This window comes from Marmota marmota, unplaced genomic scaffold (assembly GCF_001458135.2).
Source record: "Marmota marmota marmota unplaced genomic scaffold, marMar, whole genome shotgun sequence".
Classification (NCBI taxonomy): domain Eukaryota; kingdom Metazoa; phylum Chordata; class Mammalia; order Rodentia; family Sciuridae; genus Marmota; species Marmota marmota.
This window is the reverse complement of record NW_025999869.1, coordinates 44,426-70,255: the sequence shown is the minus strand read 5'-3', so window position 1 is coordinate 70,255 and position 25,830 is coordinate 44,426. Positions and strand designations below refer to the sequence as shown.

Sequence of the window (25,830 nt, the reverse complement as noted above, 5' to 3'; positions counted from 1 at the left end):
AAATAAATTAAAAAATGAACTCAGAAAATAGGTACTGAGAAGGGAGTTATTGCTGTGACTATACCTCAACACATAGTCCAAAATCCTTTGAAATTGGTTGTTGGAAGAAGTTTGGAAAAGGTTGAAAGTTTCTATAGAAGTCCTATAATGTTGAAAGTGGAACTTAATGAAGGACTCTTCTGATAGGAGCTCGGAAGATTGAAATGCCAATAGGCATATGGACAATAAAGACTTCATTCATTAGGCTTTTTTTATGTACATATCTATGTTTATTTTTTAATTGACTTTATTTTTTAAATACATGACTGCAGAATGCATTTAAATTCTTATTACACACATAGAGAACAATTTTTTCATATCTCTGTATATAAAGTATGTTCACACCAATTCAGGTCTGGGAATGAGCACACTGTGGGGAATTGGATTAGCAGTCACATCTGTTACATTCCAGAAAATAACCTGTCTAAATTTTACCCATGCTCAGAGACTATGTGTGAGGTTGAGTTTAAATATGATGGATTCATTGATCCAGGAGAGAGAATTTACAGCTCACAGCACTAAGGCAATGACAGGGTATTGTTGGCAGTTTTTAGCCAGGTTCAATTCTGGGAGCCAAAGGCAGAGCAGAAAGATTTAAAAAACTTTCAATTGGGGCAGAAAGGGAACATGTTTAAGTTTGTGGCCAAGGAGGATGTGATTGCTGAAGAGATCAGTGTCTATAAAAAAAATACAAGTGCTTCTCATAGGGACACTTGGAAAGATGTCTCCAGGGTATCAAGAATTGTACAGACAACACACAACACAAACTCAATGATGTCAAAGGACAAACTCACTTGAAAGACTGCTTTGAGAAAAGAGGCAGGAATACCCTGTTCCAAAAGGACCATCTAGGAAACCACTTTCCCCAGGATTCATGTCAGCATGCTCAACTAACTAGGAATTCAGAAGTCACTGCAGCCATAGTCCCAGTGGGTCCAACTAATGCTTGAGCTGGCAGCAGTTCTTGGCATCGTTTATGGGGTGCTGGTTCTGGAGGAATGGAGAATGCAAAATCTATGGGATCATGGGGGTTTCCACTGAGATTTAAAAGGGAGACCAATAAGCCAGGCTGGGTGGGACAGTCTCAGCTTCCCTGAAGGGTTAATGTGTTAACTGGTGAGAATAAGGAGGGACACCAAAGTTGTTATGTTGACCACAGGAAGTTGGAGATGCCAGGAATTTGGGATGTTAGTCAATAAAAGCACCAGGCAATAAAAAGAGTCAGCCCAATACAGTGATCATGTGGGATACAACTGGCAAGGTCACACAGCTTGCCAAGCCCTTTGGACTCCACACACTGCCCCCAGGTGCCCTGGATGCCAAACATGGAACTAAAGGATTTAGGGTTTGCCATCTGGATTTTGATCTTGCTTTGGTCTGATCCCTTTTTTCTCTTGCCCATGTGAAAACCACATAGCTAACAAACCATGCCTAAAAATCTCCTACAAATGAAAATGAAAGAAAGATGATAAACATAGTGAAAGCATGTGAAATATAAAAATCCCTAGACAGTTAGGTACACAGAAGAGAACTAGAACAAAGATCCAACCTCAACAAAATAAACCCCATTGAAACAGTAAAGTTACCAATATAGTAAAACCTCAAATCCCAGAGATGAATGAGAAGGAAAAACAAAGAATATTTGCAAAAGAAGAAAGAAGAAGAAGAAGAAGAAGAAGAAGAAGAAGAAGAAGAAGAAGAAGAAGAAGAAGAAGAAGAAGAAGAAGAAGAAGAAGAGGAGGAGGAAGAAGAAGAAGATTTTAAAAGTGCAGGCATAACACATTATTTTTAAAAACTAACCCTGAATTTAAGTAGACTAAATGCTCCAACTAAAAGATAATGACTGACTGAATGGCTATAAAAACAAGACCAACATTTGCTGGCTATAAGAAACTCACTTTAAAAATGAATATGCACAGAAAGTGAAAGACTGGAAAAAAATCTAAAATATCAATTTTTTATTATTTATATGTTATAATCATCTTTTTATAAATTATATTATTTTATTGTTCTGGAAATTGGAGGTCAAGTATTTTCTAGAAATTGATGGCTGTCAACCAGATATTTTGCATGTTGTGTGAACATAAGTCAAAGATAAAATAGAAAAGAAAAAGTACCTCCCAAAATAGAATTAAAGACAGAAACTTGAGAATAGCCCTAAGATCTTTAGTTGTCGAAAACAAGAAATAACTGAGGCCTGGAATTGTAGTACGGAATAAGATGTCCTCTCAACAAGTCTCCAGTGTAAAGGAAAGCAGTCTTCCTCCTTCTCACTCACCTGCACCTGGCCAGGGAAGAAGGAGGGAGAGCAAGCATGTCCAGCTGCCCACACAGAAGAACTGCATCCTAGCTGGAAGGTCCCAGTGCCTGTGGGACTGTCACAGAGCACAGTCCTGAGATGCAGTACCTACATCCCTCTCCATAAACAATTGCTAAACAGAAAACCAACTTACAACATCACTGAATACTGGAAATGAAAGTAAAGTGTCATGCAAGTGGACTTTGATCAAGTTGAGTCATTCTTTTACATGTTAAAGGACCGAATAAGGAAAGAGAAGAGATACACAGAAGTCATTATGATATGGTAAAACCCCTCCCAGCACCAAGAAAATGGACTCTAATATCTTTTTCCAGACTTTGATTTTTGTTTTCTGTTTTTGATTGGTTTGCTTGTGGAGACATTTTTTATTGGTGCATTATAATAATACACAATGTTGGGATTCACTGTGACATGTTTGTACATACACATATTATGATTTGCTTCATTTCTTTCCCCAGTACCACCCTTTACCCTCCCTTCTTCCCTCTCTCTAATTGCCTTCCTCTAGTCTACTGGTATCCCTTCTATTTCTATGAGATCCCTTTTGTTTTGTTTTGTTTTACATTTTCCTCTCTAGCTTCCACAGGAGAGAGAACACACACTTTGACTCTCTGAGGCTGAATTATTTCACTGAATATGCTATTCTCCAATCCTATTTAATACCTTTGCACTAAAAAAAGATTTCCTTTTCAGACAAAATATGGTTCACAGACTTCTACATTGCTGCCCTAATCCTAATGTGTACTCAAAGTTAAATAATCTGATTTTTGTCCTTTGACGGGTTCCTTTAGAAATTCTTTATAGCTGTATTATTAAGAGAAATTGCAAAGATAACGTTACATTTATGAGTGATGCATATGTTTGCTTGTGTTTTATTTAAGGATTATAAGAATACCTTTGGTCTTCAGGAGATAATAAAAGATGGGCAATCTGAGATAGTTTTTCTCAAAACCACTCATGATGGTTTGACCTTATTCTTCTTGTTCTCTAACTATGTAAATACAGAATATGAACAGATATGTGCACAGAAATTTTGTGATGTCACATAGAGTTAAGAGTGTACCTCTAGTTAAAAGCAAGCTAAAATGGATCCAAATATTTAAAAAAAAAAACACATGGCTTCATAAGGTTTACATAATTATAAGCTATGATTTTATTCTTAATGAATATTTTCTCAGTTATTTGAATAATCTATAGTCCTTAATTCATAGAATATTTAACATATATGTCTATTTATTAAATTAATATATATGTATTTGCTTCTTATAATTTTCTTTCAACAGAAAACACATAATTTATATTCCTTATACATGCATTTATCGAATGCTCTGCTTTTTATAGTTACAGATATTTGAGAAATGTATTTCACTATAAAAATTTTTTCTTTCAAGAGATAATATCACTATCAAGTAATCTCTAATTCTCAAATTATTGTACAAACTTTGATAAGATAATAAACAAATATAATTTTGTCTACAGAAATATCCATATTTCAATATATTTTCATTGAGATTTTTTTTTCATATCAAGGTACAATAATTTGTTTAGATTCTAAGACTTATAGAAATTCTTCCAAATTATAACCAAAAGAAAGAATTCTAAACGAAGAAGAAGATACTTCCACAGAGAGGAAACATAAATTGGAGGTCCTACAAAGAGGAAAGAAATCCTCTTTGGGAAATATAAGGTTGTTATATTCTAGATTTTTCTACATAAGGAAATCCTTACATCATTATCTATTATCTAGGCAGATAATAGAGAAATTTAAAATAATTGAGAAACTGATTTATGTATAACTGGACTGACTGTAAATATAAACTAATCAATTCTAGTATATTTTAGGCTATTTCCCTGACCTTATTATGTTGATGTGAGCTAAGATTTTATCCATATTTTGACATAATAAAGACTTATTAAAATGTTAAGTTTATTTCCTTTAACTAAGGTTTTTATTTACCTAGTGATTCTTAATGTTTAAGAATTAATTTTAGTGAATAAATTCACATCCTTAATTAAACAATCAATGTTTTAAAGTGCTGACTAAATTCTAACTTTGACTTTTCTCCTTGGAGACTAAATTTGATTCTTGCATATTACTTGTATTTGTTGGATGTTTATGGGATTTTGAAGAACATTTAATTAGGATGGGTGTTCTCCAAATTAATGTTGCACATTAGTTTTGAACAATAAAAGTTGCAAACTTTGATGGAAATTCATTGGTATTATATAAGTTCTCTGACTGGACCTATTATCCATAAATAATATGGTAAGACTCATATACTACTCCCTACAATGGAAAGTAACCTTAATCATATTTTTAAAAAGACAATTAAGAGACACCTATTTAAAGGATAATATTCTGAGATATGGAGATATTTTGAGACCTTCTCTCAAAAAGAGATTGAGGGATCTTTTTGAATTGTTAGAATGAATCAACTAGTCTATATACTGGGAGATTACAATAATCAAATGGTATCTCATTTTCTTATCTAGCCTCAACTCTATCATCAAAGAAGGCCTTAAAAATTGCCTACTAGAAAGAAAGATCGAAGGGAACTTTTCAAACTTAATATAGACCAAAACAAATTCAGGGAGATTTTCAAGAAATCCAAATTCATGTATTATTTCAAAATTTATGCCAAATGTCTAATCTTACCTAGAGAAATATTATGCTATTACTTAGCTAAATTTTGAAATAGAAGGCAATTTTAAAACTAGATTTAAGGGAGATTTATCTTAACCATGTCCCAGTAACACAGAATAGGGACAAATCTGATAGTCTAACTGAAGTACAGACAACCCTCCAAAACAGATATCCAACATATAAACAAAATGCCTAAAAAAGAATTTTAGTAAGCCTTTAGAAAAATCCTACTATTTTCATAGAGATACTTAAAGGGACAATACAGAACCTAAACTTATAAGGGGCCACCTATTTTCAAAAGATGAGTCTATTGTCCAGTTAGCCATCAATATTACAAAGGATTTACATAATTCTAGCCAAGTTTAGGTGTTGCACCATAGTTAAATGGAGCCCAAGTGAAGAAGAAAAATAAAGGCAAACATACAGACAAAAAGAGATTAAAGTTGTAATCTTACCACAAGAAAAATAAGATTCTTAGTTAAAAATTTTACTCTTCTTCTAATTAAAAACACCTTTTGAGAGCCTCTAAACATTAAAATGGAGTCTTAAGTCAAGCCCTGTCAACAGTTTGTCACTGTGGAAAATAGCCCTAAAAATAGTTACTCCTAAAATATTAGACAGCCATAAATAAATCAGCTCCATAGCCAATGACTAATTTTAGTAATAAATTTAACATAATAGAGCTTTTTTCAATTTTAGTGCTCTGAGATGATACCCTACATACATTAATATTTTTGAAATTAGTAAAGTCATGGATTATGCATGGTTACTGGAGCTAATTTTGCTACATTAAGTGGAGTTATTAAAGATGTTCATGCATATGTTTCTTTATACACAATTGTTTTGACAATAATTCCTCAAGATGTCATTGCTAGTTCAGTTTCATACAAATTCTAAATTAGGTCATTGTCTTAAATCACACTATTGACTTATTTTTAACTATTAATATTTGAGATACTAACCCTCCATACTTAAGTCTACACTAAGTTTGATAATGATAATGACAGCTTTTTTTAGATTCATAGATAAAAGACTATTCATTTCTTTTCTCTATTTCATTTTTTAGTAATGGTAAAAACAAAATATCTTCTCTAGGCTTATTTAGCATTTGACTTTCTATTTTGGATAGATGTTTACATAATTTCTCATGCCCCTAGTAAAGACCACCACCACTCCTAATTTAAAAACTCTGTCTCTACCTTTATTCCAAATTAAGATAATTGATTAAGTTAATCTAGAGCTAATTTCAAAATATAAATTTTTGTATACAACTTATTGTATTCTTCATTTTTGATAATTCTGTTAAAGTCAAAATCAAGTCATACATTTAGTAAATGCTAAATTTCTATTTACCATACCCCCTAAATTGACTTTTGTCAAGTCTCACGACCAGCTGAAGATAATAAATCTTTATCATTTAAATACTTGTACTATTGTCAATAATTTATACTAATGATATTATGATATATGTCAGCATTTCATTCAATGCTAATATATTAAAACAGGGAAAAACAGGACCCCACAGGGTCACAATAAATCTTACAAAATATTTTTAAAAATTTTTCTTAATTGTAGTATTGAGTCTTACTGCTGCTGAACATGATTCAGTATATTAAATGAAATTTCAAAAAATAGAGTTTAACCTGGTTATTATGGAAAGGTTAAAACCCTGACACAGAAAAGTAAATCTCCCAACTGCGGAGTTTACATCCATGCAGCTTCATGAGCTTGTCAGGTAAGTAAAAATTAGGATCAAACTTCTATAGGCCCATTTCTCAGGTCCACCTTTAATATGCTTTGTGCTGTGGACTGGAAAGTCCACCTATATAATCAGATTAATTGTCCTGACTGTAATGGTCAGTTACACCTATATGTTGATCCTGTGTAAACAGGCTGTCTGGGAGTATCTTTTGAGAAAAAGACAGCATATGAGAAAACTAAGCCAGCCAATCATGCTGGTCCTTAGAAATTAAGACTATATATCTGGACAATTGTCAAAATAGAATGACTATTGAAATAGAAACTTCCTATATAGGCCAGGCATTTACAGACTGGTCTCCTAGAATTGACAAGGATAATTGCAGAAGCCTTAACCCTCAGTGAGATGGCATCCAACAGAATGTCTGGTGCTTCTGCCTCCAGAATTTTTACATTACTGACCTAAAAGACTCCTTAATGTGATAATTGAGAGAAAGGATGGTTAAAAAATCCTGTAGCCTATAAAAGGTACAACTTGCCTCATTCCATCCCTAGTTACAGTAGTGGAAAGGACATTGATCCTTCATCAACTTTCCTTCATCCTATTGCCAGCTAGCACGCAGAAGTTAACGTTCAGGCTTTGAAACAGGTGCATGCCAATTAACCAGACCTAGGCAAGCTCTTGATTTCATGATCCTTGAAGTGAATACTTAAAACATTATTCATTGTTCCTACAATACAGCATTTGTGGCTATGTTTTAAAACAATATGTGATTTTTAAAAAATAATTTTACTTAAATTACCTCCAAGATCCCTCATAGTCAGATAAGTCCTGATGGAAGAATTGAAACTAAGTTAAAATCCTCTACAAACCATTGTAATGAATAATGTGAATGAGCCCTCTGCTCTATGGTTTGTGGAAAGGCTTGAATGTCATGCCAAATAAAAATGTCTATGTTACTATGGTCAAACACAATGCTTCCCAATAAAATTGGGAAATGATTAAGAATCTTCTGATGAGTATTTGACATAATAATAATAATAACCTAGATCTTCCAAAGTTATGTTATTGAAATGATATGTTTTCTACTAATTCTTTTTGTGTTTCAATAGTAGATCATGACAACCTTGGACCAAGAATCCAGTGACTAAAATATATAATTCTATAGTTGCCTTTTTTAAAAAAAAATATATTAAGAAAGGGAGAATAAGTTTGGAGCTGCCCTGGATGCAGATGCCTTTAAGTCCTGATGCACCGGGTTCTGACCAATTACTGTCTTCAGTCCTGCACGGCAGTGCCAGGTCGCAGTAACTTGGGCATTGCTCCTGCTAAGAAAACAAGGCAAGGCTCCAGGTGTAGGCGACACCTTGCTAGGGTTGAGTTACACTTACCTATTTGTAATCCTACTCCTTGCCTCATTTGAATGGCTTCTCCCCAATGAAAGGGTTCAGCATATGCTCTTCACTCTCTTTCTTGCCTGCCTTGCTCCCCTGTGGGAGCTGCAGCTGAGGAGCGGTCAGTGAACCCAAAGAAAAGGTATTTTCTGAGTCTGTGTCTTTATTTATTCCTCAAATTCACTTGGAGTGACCCAGATTGGTTTAGTTGTGAGACGCAACACCTATCTATTTTCTTGAAATTGACATAACTTAATTCTTCTTTATAGTTGAATAAGACTCTTTGTATATATGCACCACACATTCATCTGTTGACGGACATCTACGCTAGTGCCATAGTTCGGCTATTGTGAATTCCACAGCTGTAAACATGGATACGCATGTATTGCTATAGCATGTTGAATTTAAGTTTTTGGGATAAATACTGACTAGTAGTATAGCTGGGTCAGATGATGCTTCCATGCCTAGTGATTAGAAGAACTTCCACATGGATTTCCAGAGTGACTGTACTAAAGTACAATATCACCAACAGTGTATATGAGTTTATTTACCCCCATATCCTTGTCAGCATTTATGATTATGTGTGTTCATGATGCTTGCCCTTTTAACTGGAGTAGGATGGACTCTCAGTGAAGTTTTAATATGCATTTTTATGATTCCTGAAGATGTTGAACATTTTTTTATGCTTGGCCATTTAGTTTTATTTTTGTTTTAATTTTGTTTTTAGAGCTCCATGTATTTGCTTTTTCAATATATTTTAATAATAATAAATAATAAAATAATAATAAAAAATGGCCATCACATTTTTATTTGTGCAGTGCGAGGCCATCACCTCCAATGTCAGTGTGGTCAGGAGCTGTGTGCAGAAGTGCAAGGACAGCACAGATGTCCAGTCCTCAGCATCCCTGTGAGGGGTCTTCCCTGGCACTGCTCCAGGAGATGAACCCCCACCTTGCCTCTAACCTTGAGGAGCATGCATGAGTTTGACCTCCCGTGGTTACAGGTATTTCTGGCTCAGGCCACTTGCACCTTGCGGCTCAGTGGTCGAGTGCCCCTGAGTTCAATCCCTGGTACATTTCCCCTGCAAAAAAAAAAAAAAAAAAAAAAAACATTTATAGCCTGGCTAGAGAAAAAATAAAGAACTTTCCAGGAGAATAAAATGAAGGAAAGGTCAGCGAGCAATCACTTGCTGAAGCGATTTGTGCAGATGAAAGGGAATGCTGTGCTAACAAGAAGACAATAAGGAAACATCATGGAAGGCAGCGCAGAGGTTGGCAGGGCTGGCCCTCTCCATAGGAGCAGAGGCCTGAAAGGGAGTGTGTCTCAGAGAAGGCACCTGGTGCTCTCCACGGGCTGGCTGCCCAGGCCCTTTTCAGAATTGTGCTTCCTACTTTCTGGTAAAGCACTCCATGGCTACTTCCAGGGCACAAGTACACCCAGGTCCTGGTCATACTGACAGTAGAACTCAAGTGGCATCTACATGATGCTGGTTGTGTAGGCACCAACGATAGAGTCATGGCAGCTTTAAGTAAGATTCTGAAGGGAAACCTGGGATGCCAGGCTAACGTTGGCTGCAGGAGGAAGTGTCCTTGAGATCACCCAGTGCGGTGATGCCTGTTATATCAATGGGGATGGGGCCATCACCAGGACTGAGCTTGAGTAAGGCCACTAGCAGCATGCACTCTCAGACCTGGGAAGTCCCAAGTGTCAGTGCAAAGCCTCAGGGAGCATCTTCTTGGGATTTCAGACAGCAAAGCTGTGGGTGTGGTGCTGCCCAAGGCCCTGTGGGCCCACTCCCCACCACAAAATCAAGACTTTGAGACTGGGCTTCACATAAATGCAGTTTTCATTGTGAGGCAGGATAGGCTCTGCAGGCCAGGGTTGAGTGCTATGGTTTGAATATGCTTTGATCATGCATCCAACAGCCCACCTGTTTGGACTGAGGTCCTCAGGTGTTGATGTTGGAGGTGGTGGAACCTTTAGGAGATGGAGCCTGATGAAAGGCAATTGGGTCACTTAGGCACTGGTCCTGGAAGGGATGATGGTCTCCTAGAATGAGTTTTTATTTTTGTGTGTGTGAGATTGCATTGTTATGAACAGAGAAGGATAGGACCCTCCCACTCTCTGCCTTTCTCTCTCTCATGTGATTTCTTCTGGGTTCCTGCCATAATGCCATCCACCATGAGGCCCTTAGCAGAGGACAATCCTGTGGGAAGAACTGATCTTGGACTTGCAGCCTCTAAAACTATGAGCTAAATAAACTTCTTCATCCTGCATTGCACAGCCTCAGGTTATAGCAATGAACAACAACATCCTAACAGGCACGTGGTGACATCACATGAGCTTCGACTGGCAGTTTCCTGATTAGTGTTGTTGAGTGCAGCTTATGCAGTTGTCGTCCATTTATATGCTGGTTCATGACAAATGTTTATTCAAATAATTTTCATATTTTTGATGTCTTTTAGTGCTTTAATACTGAGTTGTAGGAGTTCTTTATTCATTTTTAATATGATTTTTCCAATTGCAGCATTCTTTCAATTTTCACTGTGTTCTGAATGCCAGGCTTTTAAATACGGATGTTCCTCAACTTACAATGTAGCTGTGGGATGAAACCCCACTGTAAGTTGAGGTACAGTTATCATAGCTGACCTTCCGAGCACCTTAGCATACATAGCTAAGCTCAAAGTTCTTCCATTAGCCTAGCAGTGGGCAAAGCCATAGACATGAAGCAATGTTCAAATAGCTCATGCAAATCTAGTGAGTGCATTTTAATTGGAGAATTTAATTCATCTACCTTTGAGGTGATTGTTGGTAGGTAAGGTCTTGCTACAACCATTGTGCAACCTGAGCTTTATTTTATTATAGTTACTTTTGGTCTTCCTCCCTGCTACAGTATGGATGTGAGGTGTCCCTCAAAATTTATGCTAATGAGGAATATTCAGGGGGGAAATGATTTGATTATGAGAGCTGTAACCTAAAGGCTCACTTGGGCTGACTTACTTTGGACCCAGAGCAATGGACATGGCTGACTGTAGACTAAACCTCTGGAACTGTGAGCTAAAACAAGCTTTTCCTCCTCTATCTTCTTCTTGTTAGCTGTTTTGATCACAGCAATACAAAGCTGACTCACTCTGTCTCTCTTACGGTCTGACCTTTGTGGTTTGGTGATTGTCTCCAGTAGTATGTTTATTCCTTGCTTATTGTTTGTGTGTTAAAGAATTTTGGCATTTATTTCAGTCTCCTAATTTGGCTTTGATTTTGCCTTGTTTATAAAAATTCTGACCAGGCTATCTATTTTCTCTGAGACTGTAGTCACTTCCATTGTTTCAGCCCTGTTTGGCACTCAGGTCCAGATTTTATGGTGGTCTGTTGTTGGTCTGTTGCCACTATTTCAATAGTAGAGATAAATCCAAGCCCTGGGTTTTCCCAAATGCACACTGGTGGTGGATTGTTCAAAAGAAATAGGGAAGTACCTAGAAAGAGTAGTCTGTATCCACAAGTCTTTCCCTGGGGCCAGGAGAGACTCGGATGCTTCGTCCACAGATACCAGCCTGTGGCCAACAATTCTGTCAATCCGTCAATCTATGTTACATTCTTTGCACACAGCCCACCAAAAGCAGCACAACACTGGGGTAGGAAAAAAAAGAAACCTCACACTGCTATTGGCTACCTCTTGCTGAGGCAGACTTGTGACCCAAGACCATAGCAACACAGCACAGGTGCTGTTGGCTGAAACCATGTCTATAGACTGGAGTTGCCTGTCTTTCCTGAAACTGGGGCTGTTCCACAGTCTCCATTGATAGGCAAGCCTGGGTGTGGAGGCACTTAGGACCTGCCCAGTATTAGTTTTCACCTGGGCAACACTGAGTTCCAGGGCAAAGTCTTGCACTTACCACACTTTCCTGTTACCCAGAAGATGGGTCTTCTCCCACCCTGCTGCCTGAGGTCAGGATAATGTTGGTGAAGGCAGTCACTTGGCTACCCAGCGGATGCTGAGCTAGGTCACACCTGCCTCTCAGATTGGCAATGACTTGTGAAGTCTCAGGAGTGTGGTGAAGCCCACACTGAAGCTGATGTGGTGCAGGCTCACACACGAGTCCATCCCACAGTTCCCACCTTGTGCCAGAGTGACTCTAGAGTCCTATGTCTGAGCAGTTATCTGTTGAGATCTGCATTGCCCAAGGTTGGCCTCGGCCATCAAAACTGGTGCTTAACTGGGATATGCCAAGTCTCCCAGCCACAGAGGCCTGCACAGACTTAGGAGGAGGTGGTATGACCTGGGCCCCCTCTGAGGCTGGGAGCAATGCACACTGAACTGTGAGTCTGTGCCGCAGTCCGACTGCGGCAAAATAACCGGGGGTGGGGGGGGGTGACGAGCAACTTGTGTAGATTGATACAGCAGGAATGGGAGCCGTTAATTGTAGGACCACAGAGGTATTTATACATTCCACACAGCTTATCTTAATTAACATAAACTAGATACAGCAGTCAACCAATAAGGAATCTCCACACTCAATGGCTCGCAGGCGTTACTTCACAAACTACTCCCTCTGGCAATATGCCAGGCGCCATCCTGACTTGTTTACAGACCCTAACAAGTCTGTGCCAGTAGTGCTCAAGTGGCATGTGCTCTTTGGCTGCTGTGACCAAAAGACCTGATAAGAACTTTTTAGAGGAGGAAAGTTTGACCCTTACAGTTTCAGAGGTCTCAGTCCATAGACAGCCAGCTCCATTGCTCTGTATGCAAGATGAGCAGAACATCAGGGCAGAAGAGTGTCACAGGAAAGCAAGCCAGAACATGGGTTTCAGGAAGCAGAGAGACTAAGCTTGGCTCACCAGGGACAAAATATAAACCCCAAAGGCAGTGACCTTCCTCCTCCAGCCACACCTTCCTGCCTATAGTCACCACCCAGTTAATCCATTCAAGAGGATTAATGCACTGATTAGGTTAAGACCCTCATAACCCTATCATCTCTCCTCCAAACTTTCTTGCATCTTCTGACACATGACCTTTCTGGAGACAGCTCATAGCTAAACGATAACAGTAGATCTTGGTCTTAAATGGGTCTAGAGGCTCCATCTGCACTGTGGCCTGTTTACAGGGCCTTCTGTGCTTTGTCTCACTGAGACAGGGCTGGCACTAGAATCTTAGACAAAGCTTTTGCTGTCTTTCATGCCTAGCTGATCACTGAGTGGAGTCTTGCTCCCAGGTCAGCCTCTGAGGTTGGTGGAGGAGTGCAGGCCTTCAGCTGCCTGGCCTAGTGAAGTTCCAGGCTAAGTCCATGGGAATGGCCTGTCAGAAGGGGTGGAGCCTTGCCTATACAGGGTGTTACTGTAGTGGGCCTGGGCCTGGGTTTCATGTCTAAGCCCCAAACTTTATTCTCTCTTCCTCCCTGAAAGGGGAGGCAACTCTCCCCATGCTGGGCTTCTAGGAGTTAGGGCGGGTGACTTGGGCAACTCGTTCCTTCCTGCCCACTTCAAGAAGTATTTCTGTTATACTAAAAAAGAGCACCACCTTCTCTCACTTGTTTTCTTTTTAGCTCTTTTGAAGATAGTTTGGTGCATGAATGTTATGGGTTGAATATGTGGTGTTCTCCCAAAACTCATGTGTGATACAATGCAAGAACGTTCAGAGTTGGAATGATTAGGTTAGAGAGCCTCACCTAAGCAGTGGATCTATACTTCAGCCCTGGTGGGAAGCGCTGTATGTGTGTGTGTGTGTGTGTGTGTGTGTGAGTGTGCACACGCGCACGTGCGCCTGCTTCCAGGCTGTCATGTCCTGAGCTGATTTCCTCTGCTGTGCCCATTTGCCATGATGCTTACCTCTCCACAGGCCCAGACCTACGGAGTCCTCTGAACATGGACCGAACCTCTGAAACCCATGAGAGCCACATAAACTTTTTCTCCTTTACATTGTTCTCAGGTCTTTTGCTTACAGTGATGAAAAACTGACCAAAATAATGGATATCTGTTCGGCTTGGAGTTTCAGTTGCCATTTTGCTTCATTCTTATTTATTCATTTTTATTTAAAGTAAAGGCATTAAAGTAAGCCTTAAATATATATGTATATATGTTTATATGTGTGTGTATGTGTGTGTGTGTGTGTGTGTAAATGGGCTAAGCCATGACACTGCAAAGCAAACCTGCTAAAAGGATTCTTTATTATAATTTAAAATTCATTTTTCTTCAATTAATAGTTGTATAGATTGCAGAATTATAAATCATCCTAAAGTTTAGTCCATTAACAGAGATAGTTTCTCATACAAGATTTTTGTCATTTCTGTATTTCAGGAATTTGAGGATGGTTGAGTAGCTGTGGCTCTTAATCTCTTGTGAAGTTCTAGTTGCTGCTGGTTTTACAGGGGCCAGACTGTCCACTTCAAATTGGTTCATCCACATGGATATGAGCAGGAGGCCTAAAATTCCCTCCACGGGCCTCTCCACAGAACTGCTTGAATGCCCTCACGGCCTGGCGCTATCATGTTTCACAGTGAGTTATCCAGCAGGCCAAGAGGACACCTGCTGTCCACTGCAGGATGTGACTTGGGATGCTTACTTAACACTGACTGCACTGGATTCTGGGAGCATGGCTGTTACTCACTGAGGAAGATCTATGCAAGGGTACCAATAACAGGAGCAAGGATCACTTCTGACCACACTGAAAACAGTGAAAACACAGTGAAACGAAGAAACTCAAGTTCTGCCCCTTCCCACTCAGTCACCTCCAAAACCATCTACTTATTTTTTTACAAGATATTTATTTTACCTGCTGAAGAACTTTATACAGATAGAGATGTGCACTTTTTTTTCTGTCTGCCATTTTTTGATTAGCAAAATATATCTGGGAATCATCTACATATTGCATATTTTAGTCTCTCATTTTTTTTCAGTTCCAAACACTATTTTGGGCTATGAATGGATTTAAGTTTACTTACAGATTCTCATGTAGGACATTAATTTCTAGTTTTCAGTTGTTTGTAATATAGCTGCTAAGAACATTCTTGAAGATCTTTGGTTCATAGTGTCTATTGCTCTAGAATAACACCCAGCAGTGAAATTACTGATTATAGTAATAATTTAACACATTTAACATTATGAGAAATAACCAAATGTTTCTTCAAATGGATTCTTCAGTCAACAAAGTGTGCAAGTTTGAGTTGTTCTAAACTCATTTTCTGTTATTTCTAGTTCTTCTGTGAGCAAGGCTTTGTGTCTTTTCTGACAGGTAACAAACACAGCAGATGCTGAAGGGTTTCGGCTGGAGGCAGACATCATGGCCTGCATCTGAGTGCATGATCATGTGACCTAAAGGCCCTGGGATTACACACAGAGCTGCACAGAAATGCCTGGAGAGCATGTGTCCTTCTGGGCAATTCAATTCTACTCCATTCTGTGGCGTTCAGTGCTGTATTTGCTCAAGAAAAGTGACGATTGTTACAGTGAACGACAGTCGGTCTCTTGCCTGGGAAACCTCACCACTTCCTGCTCATACAGAAACAGTCCGTCAGCTGGTAAAGCACATTAGGCAATGTGACAGTGACCTACCAAGGACAGTCTTGAAGCACTTTCAGAGTCTAAGAAGGATGGCAGAGCTTTGTCTTTCTGCAGGGAAGGGGATGGAAGGAAGCACATTCATTGAGGGGGAGAGGGACAGCTGCCGGAGCACCTGAAGGCATCCTGAGTCTTCCCAAATGTCTGCAGGGAGCCTGGCTTCTTGTGGCTTGCAGCTCTCTGCTCTGGGAATGGCAACCCAGACTGTCATTATGACCCATGAGGACATAACCACTACGCTCTAGAGAGGGACAGTGGGGTCTGTGGCTGGCACCTTGACAATGGTAAGGCCATTTGTACTTTTCTCACCAGCAGGCTCGGGGTAGGAGTACGGCCTCAGGGGCTCAGTGAACTCACTTTTGAAAGTGTGGAGAATGGTACATTCAGTCACATTGTAGAACGAGATCAACCCTTCCTTATACTGCAGAAAAATGCCCACCCTCAGGAGGGGCCCTGTGACCTGGAGAACGTGGTGGGAGACGGAGAGGGCCTTGTACGTGCCATCTTTCAGGCACAGGGTCCAGAACCCGCTCTGGGTCTTAGCAGAGATGTACTGTCCTTTGCGGTTCACTGACTCCACACAGATCCCGACGGTCCACTTGCTGTTCCCTGCTACTTCCACTTCCCAGTAGTGGCTGCCACTGGAGAAACGGTTCCGACCCAGCACCGCTGGCATTGTATCAAATCGCTCAGGTTTGTCCGGCACGTCCTGCTTTTTGGTCACGGATTTCACACACTTTCCATCAGGTGACACGGCAAGGTAAGGGTGAGCAGTGTCTTTATCCAGTATTATGTCTTCTGCAGAAGGAAGGAGAATTAATGGTAGGATTTCCACTAGAACCATCCAGATTGTAAGACAAGGCAAAAACAGGTCACACTTGAGGTTCTTTCCATAAGTAAGGACAGGATCCGTATGCTATTTCCCATGAGGCCATTCCACAACCAAACACAAAACGGTTCTGACTCAGTGTGAACTATCCCTGAACTATTTCATCTCTACAACAGACGTGAGGTGTTTCATCACAGGTTCCAAAGGAACTGGTGATAGGTTGGGACGTCCATGGTTAGGGCCTTAACATAGGTAACGACAGTACAGATCTTAGGATATTTCTTCAATATTTAAGCAAGGTCTACCCCACCCACCTGGGTGGATTCAAAGGGATAGAGGTGGCTGTGGAGGCCCTTACATGCAGAGCAGAGAGACAGAGCGTGCCTGAGGGCCCAAGCAGCGGGAGGTGGGCGGTGGACAGCAGCATGTGAACAGGCAGAGGACCCAGCCAGAAAGGCAGCACTCCGAGGGAGGGAGGCCCCACCAGAGCCTGTCTTCAGGAACGGGGCCTCTGGACAAAGTGGAGGGCAAGGGAGAGAGTTGAGAAGGCATGTTCAGAGGCAGCTCCTTGTGGAGGGCTGACAGTCGAACAGATGAGAGGGTACCCACGGTGGGGGTGGCAGGGACTGGATCCACAGAGGCGGCCCTCTCCACCTTCTCTTTTTTACAAGGAGAAATGGTGGTGTTTGTGCAGGTTGATCAGGGGAACCTGAGAGGCATGAGAGCTCTGAGACTTTAGGAGAAGAGAGAAAAGGAAACCAGCCCGTCTCACCAGTTTGCTTGATCTAGACAGTCTTGTGGCTGTGGAATTGCTGAGGTCAGGACAGAGAGAGGACTGATTTCTCACTTACCTAGAAAGTTATTTCAGATCAGGTGACACCATGTTACCCCTGTTTGCACAGCTACTGCACTGTGGTCTTTTCTAAAATGAAACCTTTCCTAGTCAGCAAATTGGTGCTTATTGGAAAGAACGTAAGCCCAGAATCAGATTATGTTGACAGTTCAAATGTGTGCTAGAGATGGGGAGGGAAAACACTTCTCTTTTTTCACAGGGGGACTGCTGGAACTGCAGATGACATTGCAAGCACAAAGTCAGTCTTCCCCACAGAGTAATCACTTTGCACTTACCTGCAAATTTTCGGATTTTATTCAGACCTGCAATTGATGAAGATGTTCAGGGTTAACTGGGTGACAGGGAAGGACAGGGCTGTTGTAGGTAATGGCACATGGCACATCAATTGGGAATCCTGGCTTCACTTACCCTGTTCTCCAAGGAATTTTCTTTCTTCTGCAATAGTAAATAGGAAGAGGTAAGTGTTCTAAGTGGTCACAGGACACATTTATAATTTACCTTATGATAGAGACACAGGACTTACCAAGCTCTTTGTTAATTTTATCTAAAACAAATAAAACAGGTAGAAAGATATTAATTTACAAAATTCTGAGACATTTGATCCTTAGCTTTAATTTTATATGACTTGTGTGGCATTACTGGATATGTGGAACATATCTCTGGGCTCAGGGATAGAAGGAACTGGCTGCCTCAGACCACACAGGGCATCTCTGGGCTCAGGACTGCATGGGCTGGCTGCCCAGAACACATGCGAGGCACATAGAGAGCCAGAGCTTGTCCTCCCTGGAGGTCACTGAATCTGCTCCTTAGATCTAGTGTCAGAAACTGCCATGCACTGGTTCATTGCTCTTCATGACAATTATTTTTATTTAGTATGTATTCATATTATTAGAGAGAAAAAGGGAGAGAGGGAGAGGGAGAGGGAGGGAAGAGAGAGAGAGAGAGAGAGAGAGAGAGAGAGAGAGAGAGAGAGAATCAATTCTATTACATTTTCAATAGTTAGATACAAAATGTTAAAATATCTTTTTACTTATATATTATATTTTAATTCATAACAGCAAAAAAGACCATCCAATAATGCTACTTCATCATCTTTTCTATTCATTTTAAACTTTATTTCATATTTTCCATGAAAGTAACAAGCATAGTTTAATGCCTGAATATTATTTATTTTTGTAAATAATGACTAGTGGCCTAGTCTTTTCTATTATGGATTTAATTTTTTTCTTATTTTGATCAAAGAAGACATACAAGTAAAGATTATTTATATTTCTCATCTGTGAGATTATAAAGGCTAAGAAAAATAACAAATATTTTTGGTCTTGCTTTACAAGGTCAGCCAGGACCCTCTCTAAGGGCCTCGCCACTTGAGTGAGTCACCTACCCTATCAGTCAGGGGGACCAAGAGGACCCTGGAGGCCAGGAAGCCATCTGCAAACATTTTGCAGAGGAGTGTCTTTGGGGAGGGAAATGTCCCTAACAGTTCAAGGCAAGCCCCATATGGTCAGCAAGACTTTGACCCATTCTGGCAGATGACACAACTAGTAGAGGAAGAGACTGAAGGGGCCAAGAGGCTTCTCAAAAGTTTCTAAGAGTAGGCCTGAAAAGTCTCAGCTTACTGAGCAGTAGAAGGAGAGGGGTCAGCACAGGCGTCACCTACTTGGTCTTGAACACTCAGCAGGGAAGTTCAACAATGTAATAACAAGAGGAGGAATGAGAAGTGGGACAACAGGGATGCAGGGAGACTTGAGAGGAAGACAGAAGCCTTTTAATGTGATGCTATGTGCAATTGTGGAAGCTCTAGCAGAAGTTAAGTAAAGCCCCCAAGTCACCGAGAAGGGGTTCTCACGGATGGTTGCCTGGCACCAAAGCCCTTCCACCAGACTCCTGCACAGAGAAGGTGGAGCAAATAGCTTGGACAGGGGCCCTGTATTTAGACAAAGACAAGAAAATATGATCCCAACTATACATTTTTAGTAGCCCATATTTGTGGACCCATCTAAAAGGAGAGAGAAGCCCTGTGTGACTTATTTAACTGGTAACTTCAGACTTCGGCTCACTTATATTCCGCTTTATAATTTATCATGGTGCTTCTACTTTCAGGCTTAACTTCTGATCCTTTTTGCTTTTATGTTCCAGCTATTGTTTAAAGACAAGTTTAGCACTGGGACAAGGAACCTGCTGACCAGACTGGCCAACACTCCAGTCCCTCAGGACTGAGAATGGGCATAGGACAGGAAAGATGGTGACAAGGACTTAAGATTCTTCACTTTGTCCTGTAAATGTCTGTGGGGGGCTAAAAGGGGGACTAAAGACTCGGCCTCTCTGCTTGCATTTTACACCAACCTTCTTTGCTCCAAAGTCACCCTGGATTCCAGGAAAAAGGGATGATGGATGGACCTCATGTGAAGAGTAGAGTCCACCTCACCTTCCCCAGCTCAGGCAACAGCAACTTCCTTATTGGACAAGGCCCTGTGGGACCAGCCTGAGATAAGGATGGGCAGGGCACACCTGACCAAGACCTCCTGCATTGGCAGCTGTGCAAAGCCTCCAGCTGTGTAAGCTCCTCACACTGGACCTCAGTCCCCTTTCTGTAAATCCTCAAAGTCCTTGTCAGCCCTGAAGACAGGGCTAAGGACATGGGTCCCCGCATCTTTCCAGAGTAGATGATCAAAGTTCCTTTTAAAGTTTTTTAAAACAAAAAAAAACAAAATAAAAAACCATTCAATATCATTAGCCACAAGGAGTAACTGCAGGTCAATACCACCACGAGAAACCATCTCACCCCAGTTAGAATGGCTGTGATCGAGACAGAGCAAAACATTGTGGTGAGTATGTGGAGAAAAAAAGACCTTAATGCCTTGTATGTAAAAAGATGAACTGAAAGTAGAAGAGGAAGTATTCTGGAGGGGGAATAGAAGGAAGGAGAAGCCAGGGTAGAGGTAGGACAGAGAAAATCAAAGCACAATAATAGACACATGAAGATAATGGCATGAGGAAGCCCATCAATGTGCTCCATCAATCTGCAGTAGAAATTATGTTATCTTCCAGCTTTAAATCTTAATGTTGTTGTTGTTGTTGTTGTTATTATTATTATTATTATTATTATTATTATTATTTGGTACCAGAAATTGAAGTCAGGGGCAATCAAACACAGAGCCACGTTACCAGCCCTATTTTCTATTTTATTTCTAGTCACGGTCTCACTGAGTTGCGTAATGCCTTGCTAAGTTGCTGAGGCTGACTTTGAACTCACAACCCTCCTTTCTCAGCCTCCTGAGCTGCTAGGATTACAGGTGTGCACCACTGTGCCCAGCTAGATATTATTTTATCAGTGAAGTTTTAGGCTTGGTATCTGTTACTCCTTTGTTCCTTTTTCCCTCTTATATAATAACTGGAAAAAAGTATACCTGTCCCATGTCTTTCCTTATATTTGGAATCATGAACCTTGCTGATTTCACAGGCTCTGGGCTGGAGAAGAATTGTCCCCATGTGACTCACACCTGGAGTCTTCTTCCCTGTGTCTGATTCAGATGAGACTCTGGTCCTTAGACTTTTCCTTTGGTGATAGAAAAAATTAGGACTTTGAGGATATTGAGATGGAATAAATGTATTTTGCATGGGAGAATGACATAGATGTGGGGGACCAGAAATTTTCACCATGGAAAGCTGTGGTCTGAATGTCCCTGGAAGTGCATGTGGAAGAAATAATCTGCTATGCAGCTGTGTTGGAAGACAGAACTATTACTAGGCAATTCTGTAATGGGAGAACCGTCCTCATGAAGGAGTTAGTGCCATGATCATGGTGTGGGCTGGTTCTCTTGGGAGTTCCTGATAAAGGAGTGGGCGAGGCACCTTCCCCTCTCTATGCTGCATATGAAATCTTCTGCCTTTCCACCTTCCACCATGAAATGATGCAGCAAGTTGGCTCTCACAGGATGCTGGTGCCATGACCTTGGGCCATTGTAAGAAGTAAATCTGTGCTTTAAATAAATCAAGGTACATATGAAATACCAGTCTCTGGTATTCTATTATAGGAGCATAAAATAGATTAATACAATATGACCAATTTAAGTAACATAAACTATAGTTATGAGCTTTTCTTCTTCCATGCATGATGCTTTTCTTTTCCTTATACAAGGGCAGTTTGTTTGCATTCTTTTAAAAATGCATTTGAGCCTGGCACAGTGGTGCACACCTGTTATCCCAGTGGTTTTGGAGGGAGAGGCAAGAGGATAGCAAGTTCAAAGCTAGGCTCAGAAACTTAGGGAGGCCCCAAGAAACTTTGGTGAGAGCCTGTCTTAAAATAAACCATAAAGAAAAGACTGGGGATGTGGCTCAGTGGTTAGGCATCCCTGGGTTCAGTCCTTGGTACCCAAACCAAAAAATGCAATTGATTTTATTTTAAATTAAAACCAAGTTTGATTTACCCTGTATGAATGAGTTGGTCACAATTATTGGAAACATAAACAAACAAATAAATAAAGGCTTAAAGAACAGGATGTGTCTGAAGTCATCCTAAATCCAATGAGGGGTTTCTTTGCACAGGCTCATTTGAAGCACTGCTGTACTTAGTAGCTTACCTTATGGAAGAAGATTTTGCTAGGCAGAGAATCTGCCTCTGAGTTCCCTCCAAAGTCAGATGAAGCAGGGACAACTTTGCAAATACCATTGTGAACAACACCTCCTGGCAAACCTGGTGGCATTTCGTCTGGTGCCTAAGGGGAGGCAGCAGCGTGGGATGCTTTGAAACAGTCCCACCATGCTGTTCTTGCTTCTTTGCTTTCACACAAATCTCTATGTGTTGGCAGCATGGAGAGCCCCCCTTTGGGAGAGTCGACAGGCCACGGCACAAGCCCAGGAGCAGGCTCCTCACCCCTGGGCATGGCACCCACACAGCCGTCTCACGCTGAAGCAGGATATTTTTGGTAAGTTTTGAGGCTCGGAGTCCCTAGGAACAGGCAGAGCCCCTTCCATTTGGGACCCTATGGCTTGTCTCCTCTAGTGGGGCTGTGAGTCTTGGCAGTGGCACTGTGTGCAGTGGAGCAGGCCCAGTCCCTCCAGAGACAATGACCATTCTGTGGCTCTAGGATGAGCAATGGCAGGGCACTTGGCTGTGTGTGTGTGCAGTGGTAGGCTGCATTTGGATGGAGTGTGGACTTGGGAGAGCAAAACAGTGTTACAGAGACTTGGGGCAATGGACACTGGAGTGGACAAAGAAGAAACTCTCTCTCTCTAGAACCCAACATAATTTAAGGACTAGATTCCTACTTCTCCCAGGTTCATGAATTCAGCCTTTCCGCAACCATTTCCTGGATAATGGTGAAATCATCATATTCATGAGCACATCAAGAGATTTATCTTCCTAAAACAGAATGGTGGGTTTTAGTATGCAATGGCTAACTAAAACTTACCACATTTCTCCAGGAGTGCAGCTGAAAAACAAACAAGTGGAAAAAAAATTAGCTGACATGGGTGAAAATGCCAAATTCACCTAACTGATGACCCTTAACTCATTATCACCATGCACAGGTCAACAATTCCTGGTCATGGGAGGCTCAATGTAGTGAAATACTTTATGAATATATTGGGCCGTAGACCAGCTCTGTCAGTGAAAGAGCAGTGAGCATGTGAGAGGAGAATATTCAGGCCCAGGATACATTGTTGCCTACATGATTATTTAAACTAATTTTTAAGCTAATTTATTATTTCACAGAAATAATTGAGTGAGGATTAAATAGATGCCATAGATTCATTTTGATTTCATGGGATCTCAGAATTTGGTAAAGCAGATAGAATCATGCTTTTTCTGGAAATTAATAGCTATGATTCTGGTAGTAGTAAGAATAACATTATCTGTAATATGTGTTCAGGTATTTAAATATGCAAAATTTTAATCTTGAGTGTGAATGATATCACCTCAATAGCATTATCATAGGTAAATTGCAAATGAAAAATGCGGCTGAGTGAGATTAAACAACTGCAAGATCTTGGAAATCTTAAGAACTGAAATAATTTTAAACAGGTCAGTCTGATTTCAGATCCCATTAATACACATTAAAGTCTAAACACCACTTATTTATCTCCTATGTGAACCAACATTAATGAATGGATGAATAAATTAAAAGGAACCACATAAATCACACAGATTTTATTTCCTTCAATGAAACAGTTTTTATTCAATAGATTAGGCACTATTAGATTTGTATAATGGCTCAGGAATAAATCTGATTTGTGAATTTTAATACCAAATACTGAATACCAAATAATCGGCTGACTTTTAGGCTGTTTGCTTATTGGAGCATCTCTGAGTGGATTCCTTCTTAGTTTTCTTCCAGAAAACCTCCCACCTAACCGTATAATGCATTCTCTGCCCTCAAGAAAATGTGACATGCGCAGCACCACCTGAGCACAGATCCGTTCGGCCTCTCAATTCTTGGCCAGCGTTCAGATAACATTCTATCCTGGAAAGAGATCTGCGTGCTGGCCGCCTGGGCTTGGCTCTTCCTGGGCTTGGGAAAGAGAGTCCCAGGGCTGATGTCCCTCTCCTCTGACCAGGCCACCCGCTGGCTCACTCTGGACAGCAGTGCTGCCAGCGCTCTCCTTCCTCACCACCGCCTCTCACTCCCAGTCCCTGCTCTTCAGCAACTTGGCCTGGCTGGCCCCTCCTCAGCAGGACCCATGGGCTCACTCCTCCTGCTGTGGGAGGAGCCACTTGTCATCACTGGGGGGCGCGAGGGAGGTGGAAGGGCTGAAGCCCCACACCACGCCTTCCCCCATCCCTGCCAGGACTGTCTACCTTCTGTGAATGCTCAATACGGACCTTTAAAATTACCACGATATTGGTTTAATTGCCCCCAAACATTATTTTTAGGTGATTAAAGGAATTGCTAATAGATTTTGGTTTTGTTGCAACAATCACAAAGATCAATTGTGTATATGTCAAACTACTGCATAGGTCAAAAATAAATGCCACTTACCTTTCTCTTGTTCTTAACCACAGACAGTCCATCCCAGGATTTGGTCTCCATTTGACAACAGAGAACCTGAGACCAAAGCTGGGTGTTCTAGTGTGTGTGACACAGAGAGGAACTCATATTACTCGAGTAAGAAGTCATAACACAAACTGAAAAACACTTTTTAACCTGTGAATATATTTATATGGAACAGAATATTAAAAATTTTCCCTTTATGCCTTTAAGTTTCGGGTGAGGTTCTCCTGCTGAGAAAACAGGCAACAATTAGTTACAAACTCTCCATCCTCAACTAACTTTGAGGTACTCAATTCATCACCAAAGTATTAAAGAGGAGAAGACCTGTCAAGTGACCAGGAGCAAATAAAATAACTCAGGGCAGAGCCAGCTCTGGATGGTTTCCAGAAGGGCTTGTTTTATTCTGTGGATCAAGAAGGAGGATGCCTCTTGCATTCCACGTAAACAACATGTCTTAGGGAGCTCCAGAAATAGCAAGAGTGTTTCCAGATGCACACCTTAGTGTTTTAAAGTCCTGGCTCTTTAGCCGTCCTGAAGCCTGGGGTCTTCCAAGCTGGACCTTACCTCAGTCTCCACCTTATGCTGATTCTCCTACATAAACAGTTGAAGGTGTCTGGAATTTCCCTGCTCTTCCATTCATCTGCCTCACATTTGGAGTATTTCAGACATCAAGGGTAAACAGATCCTCAGAAGCTTCTTTGGAAGCGTCACAATAATGATCTCTGTTTCGTAGTACCTAGTTCATGTTTTCTCAAAACAGCAGTTAAGCATTTGACCAAATGTGGCCACATAACACACGGTCACTTACACATTTGCTGCTGGCTATAGGAAGATCTACAACCCACTTGCTTTAGGCAGGAATCACTCTCACTCTAAGTCCTTCAGAAAGGCTTCCAGAACCTTTTAGTGGTAGAGATCTGGGGTCATAATTTGTCTAGGAAGTGCAGCCTCCCACTCTGCACACAGGGGACATCTTCTCACATCTCCTCGAAGCCTCTGGTTTACCCAGCACAAAAGCACTGAAGACAGGTCAGGTGCAGATTTGAAAAGAGAAAGAGGAGGACCCTGTCTCAGCAGAGGACATCTCTGTATTGATGACTTCCTCCTCCTCCTCCTCCTCCTACTTCTTCTTCTTCTTTATGGGTACTGGTGCTTGAAATCAGGGGCACATAACCACTGAGACACATCTTCAGCCCTAGTTTGTATTTTATTTAGAGATGTGGTCTCACTGACTTGGTTAGTGCCTCGCTTTTGCTGAGGCTGGCTTTGAACTCGACATCTTCCTGCTCCAGTCTCCTGAGCTTCTGGGAAGCTTCTGGCTCTTCCATTCCCTGCTCTCCCATTCATCTGCCTGGCTCTGTGTTAAGATTCTTAAAGGTAATCCTCTGTGCCCTTGCAACCACTGGCCAGTCCCAATATGTCCCTTTATGGCAAGATGGACAATTTAAAGACTCCCTTTGGAACCACCACTTCTTCCTTCTTAGGTCCTGTACAGTCTGGCTGGTCCCC

General features: G+C 40.9%; 1 protein-coding gene and 1 long non-coding RNA gene across 3 annotated transcripts in view; one reads left to right on the top strand and one right to left on the bottom strand.

The window, feature by feature from the left end:
- Positions 1-25,830, bottom strand: part of LOC107148010 (butyrophilin subfamily 1 member A1-like) — a 59,029-nt gene that overhangs the window by 16,972 nt on the left and 16,227 nt on the right. The gene's annotated exons all lie outside the window — the stretch shown is intronic.
- Positions 14,351-24,313, top strand: LOC125620314. The gene is made up of 4 exons (XR_007351925.1): positions 14,351-16,407; positions 19,469-20,157; positions 22,141-22,257; positions 23,657-24,313. It is a non-coding gene; the product is annotated as an uncharacterized LOC125620314 (long non-coding RNA).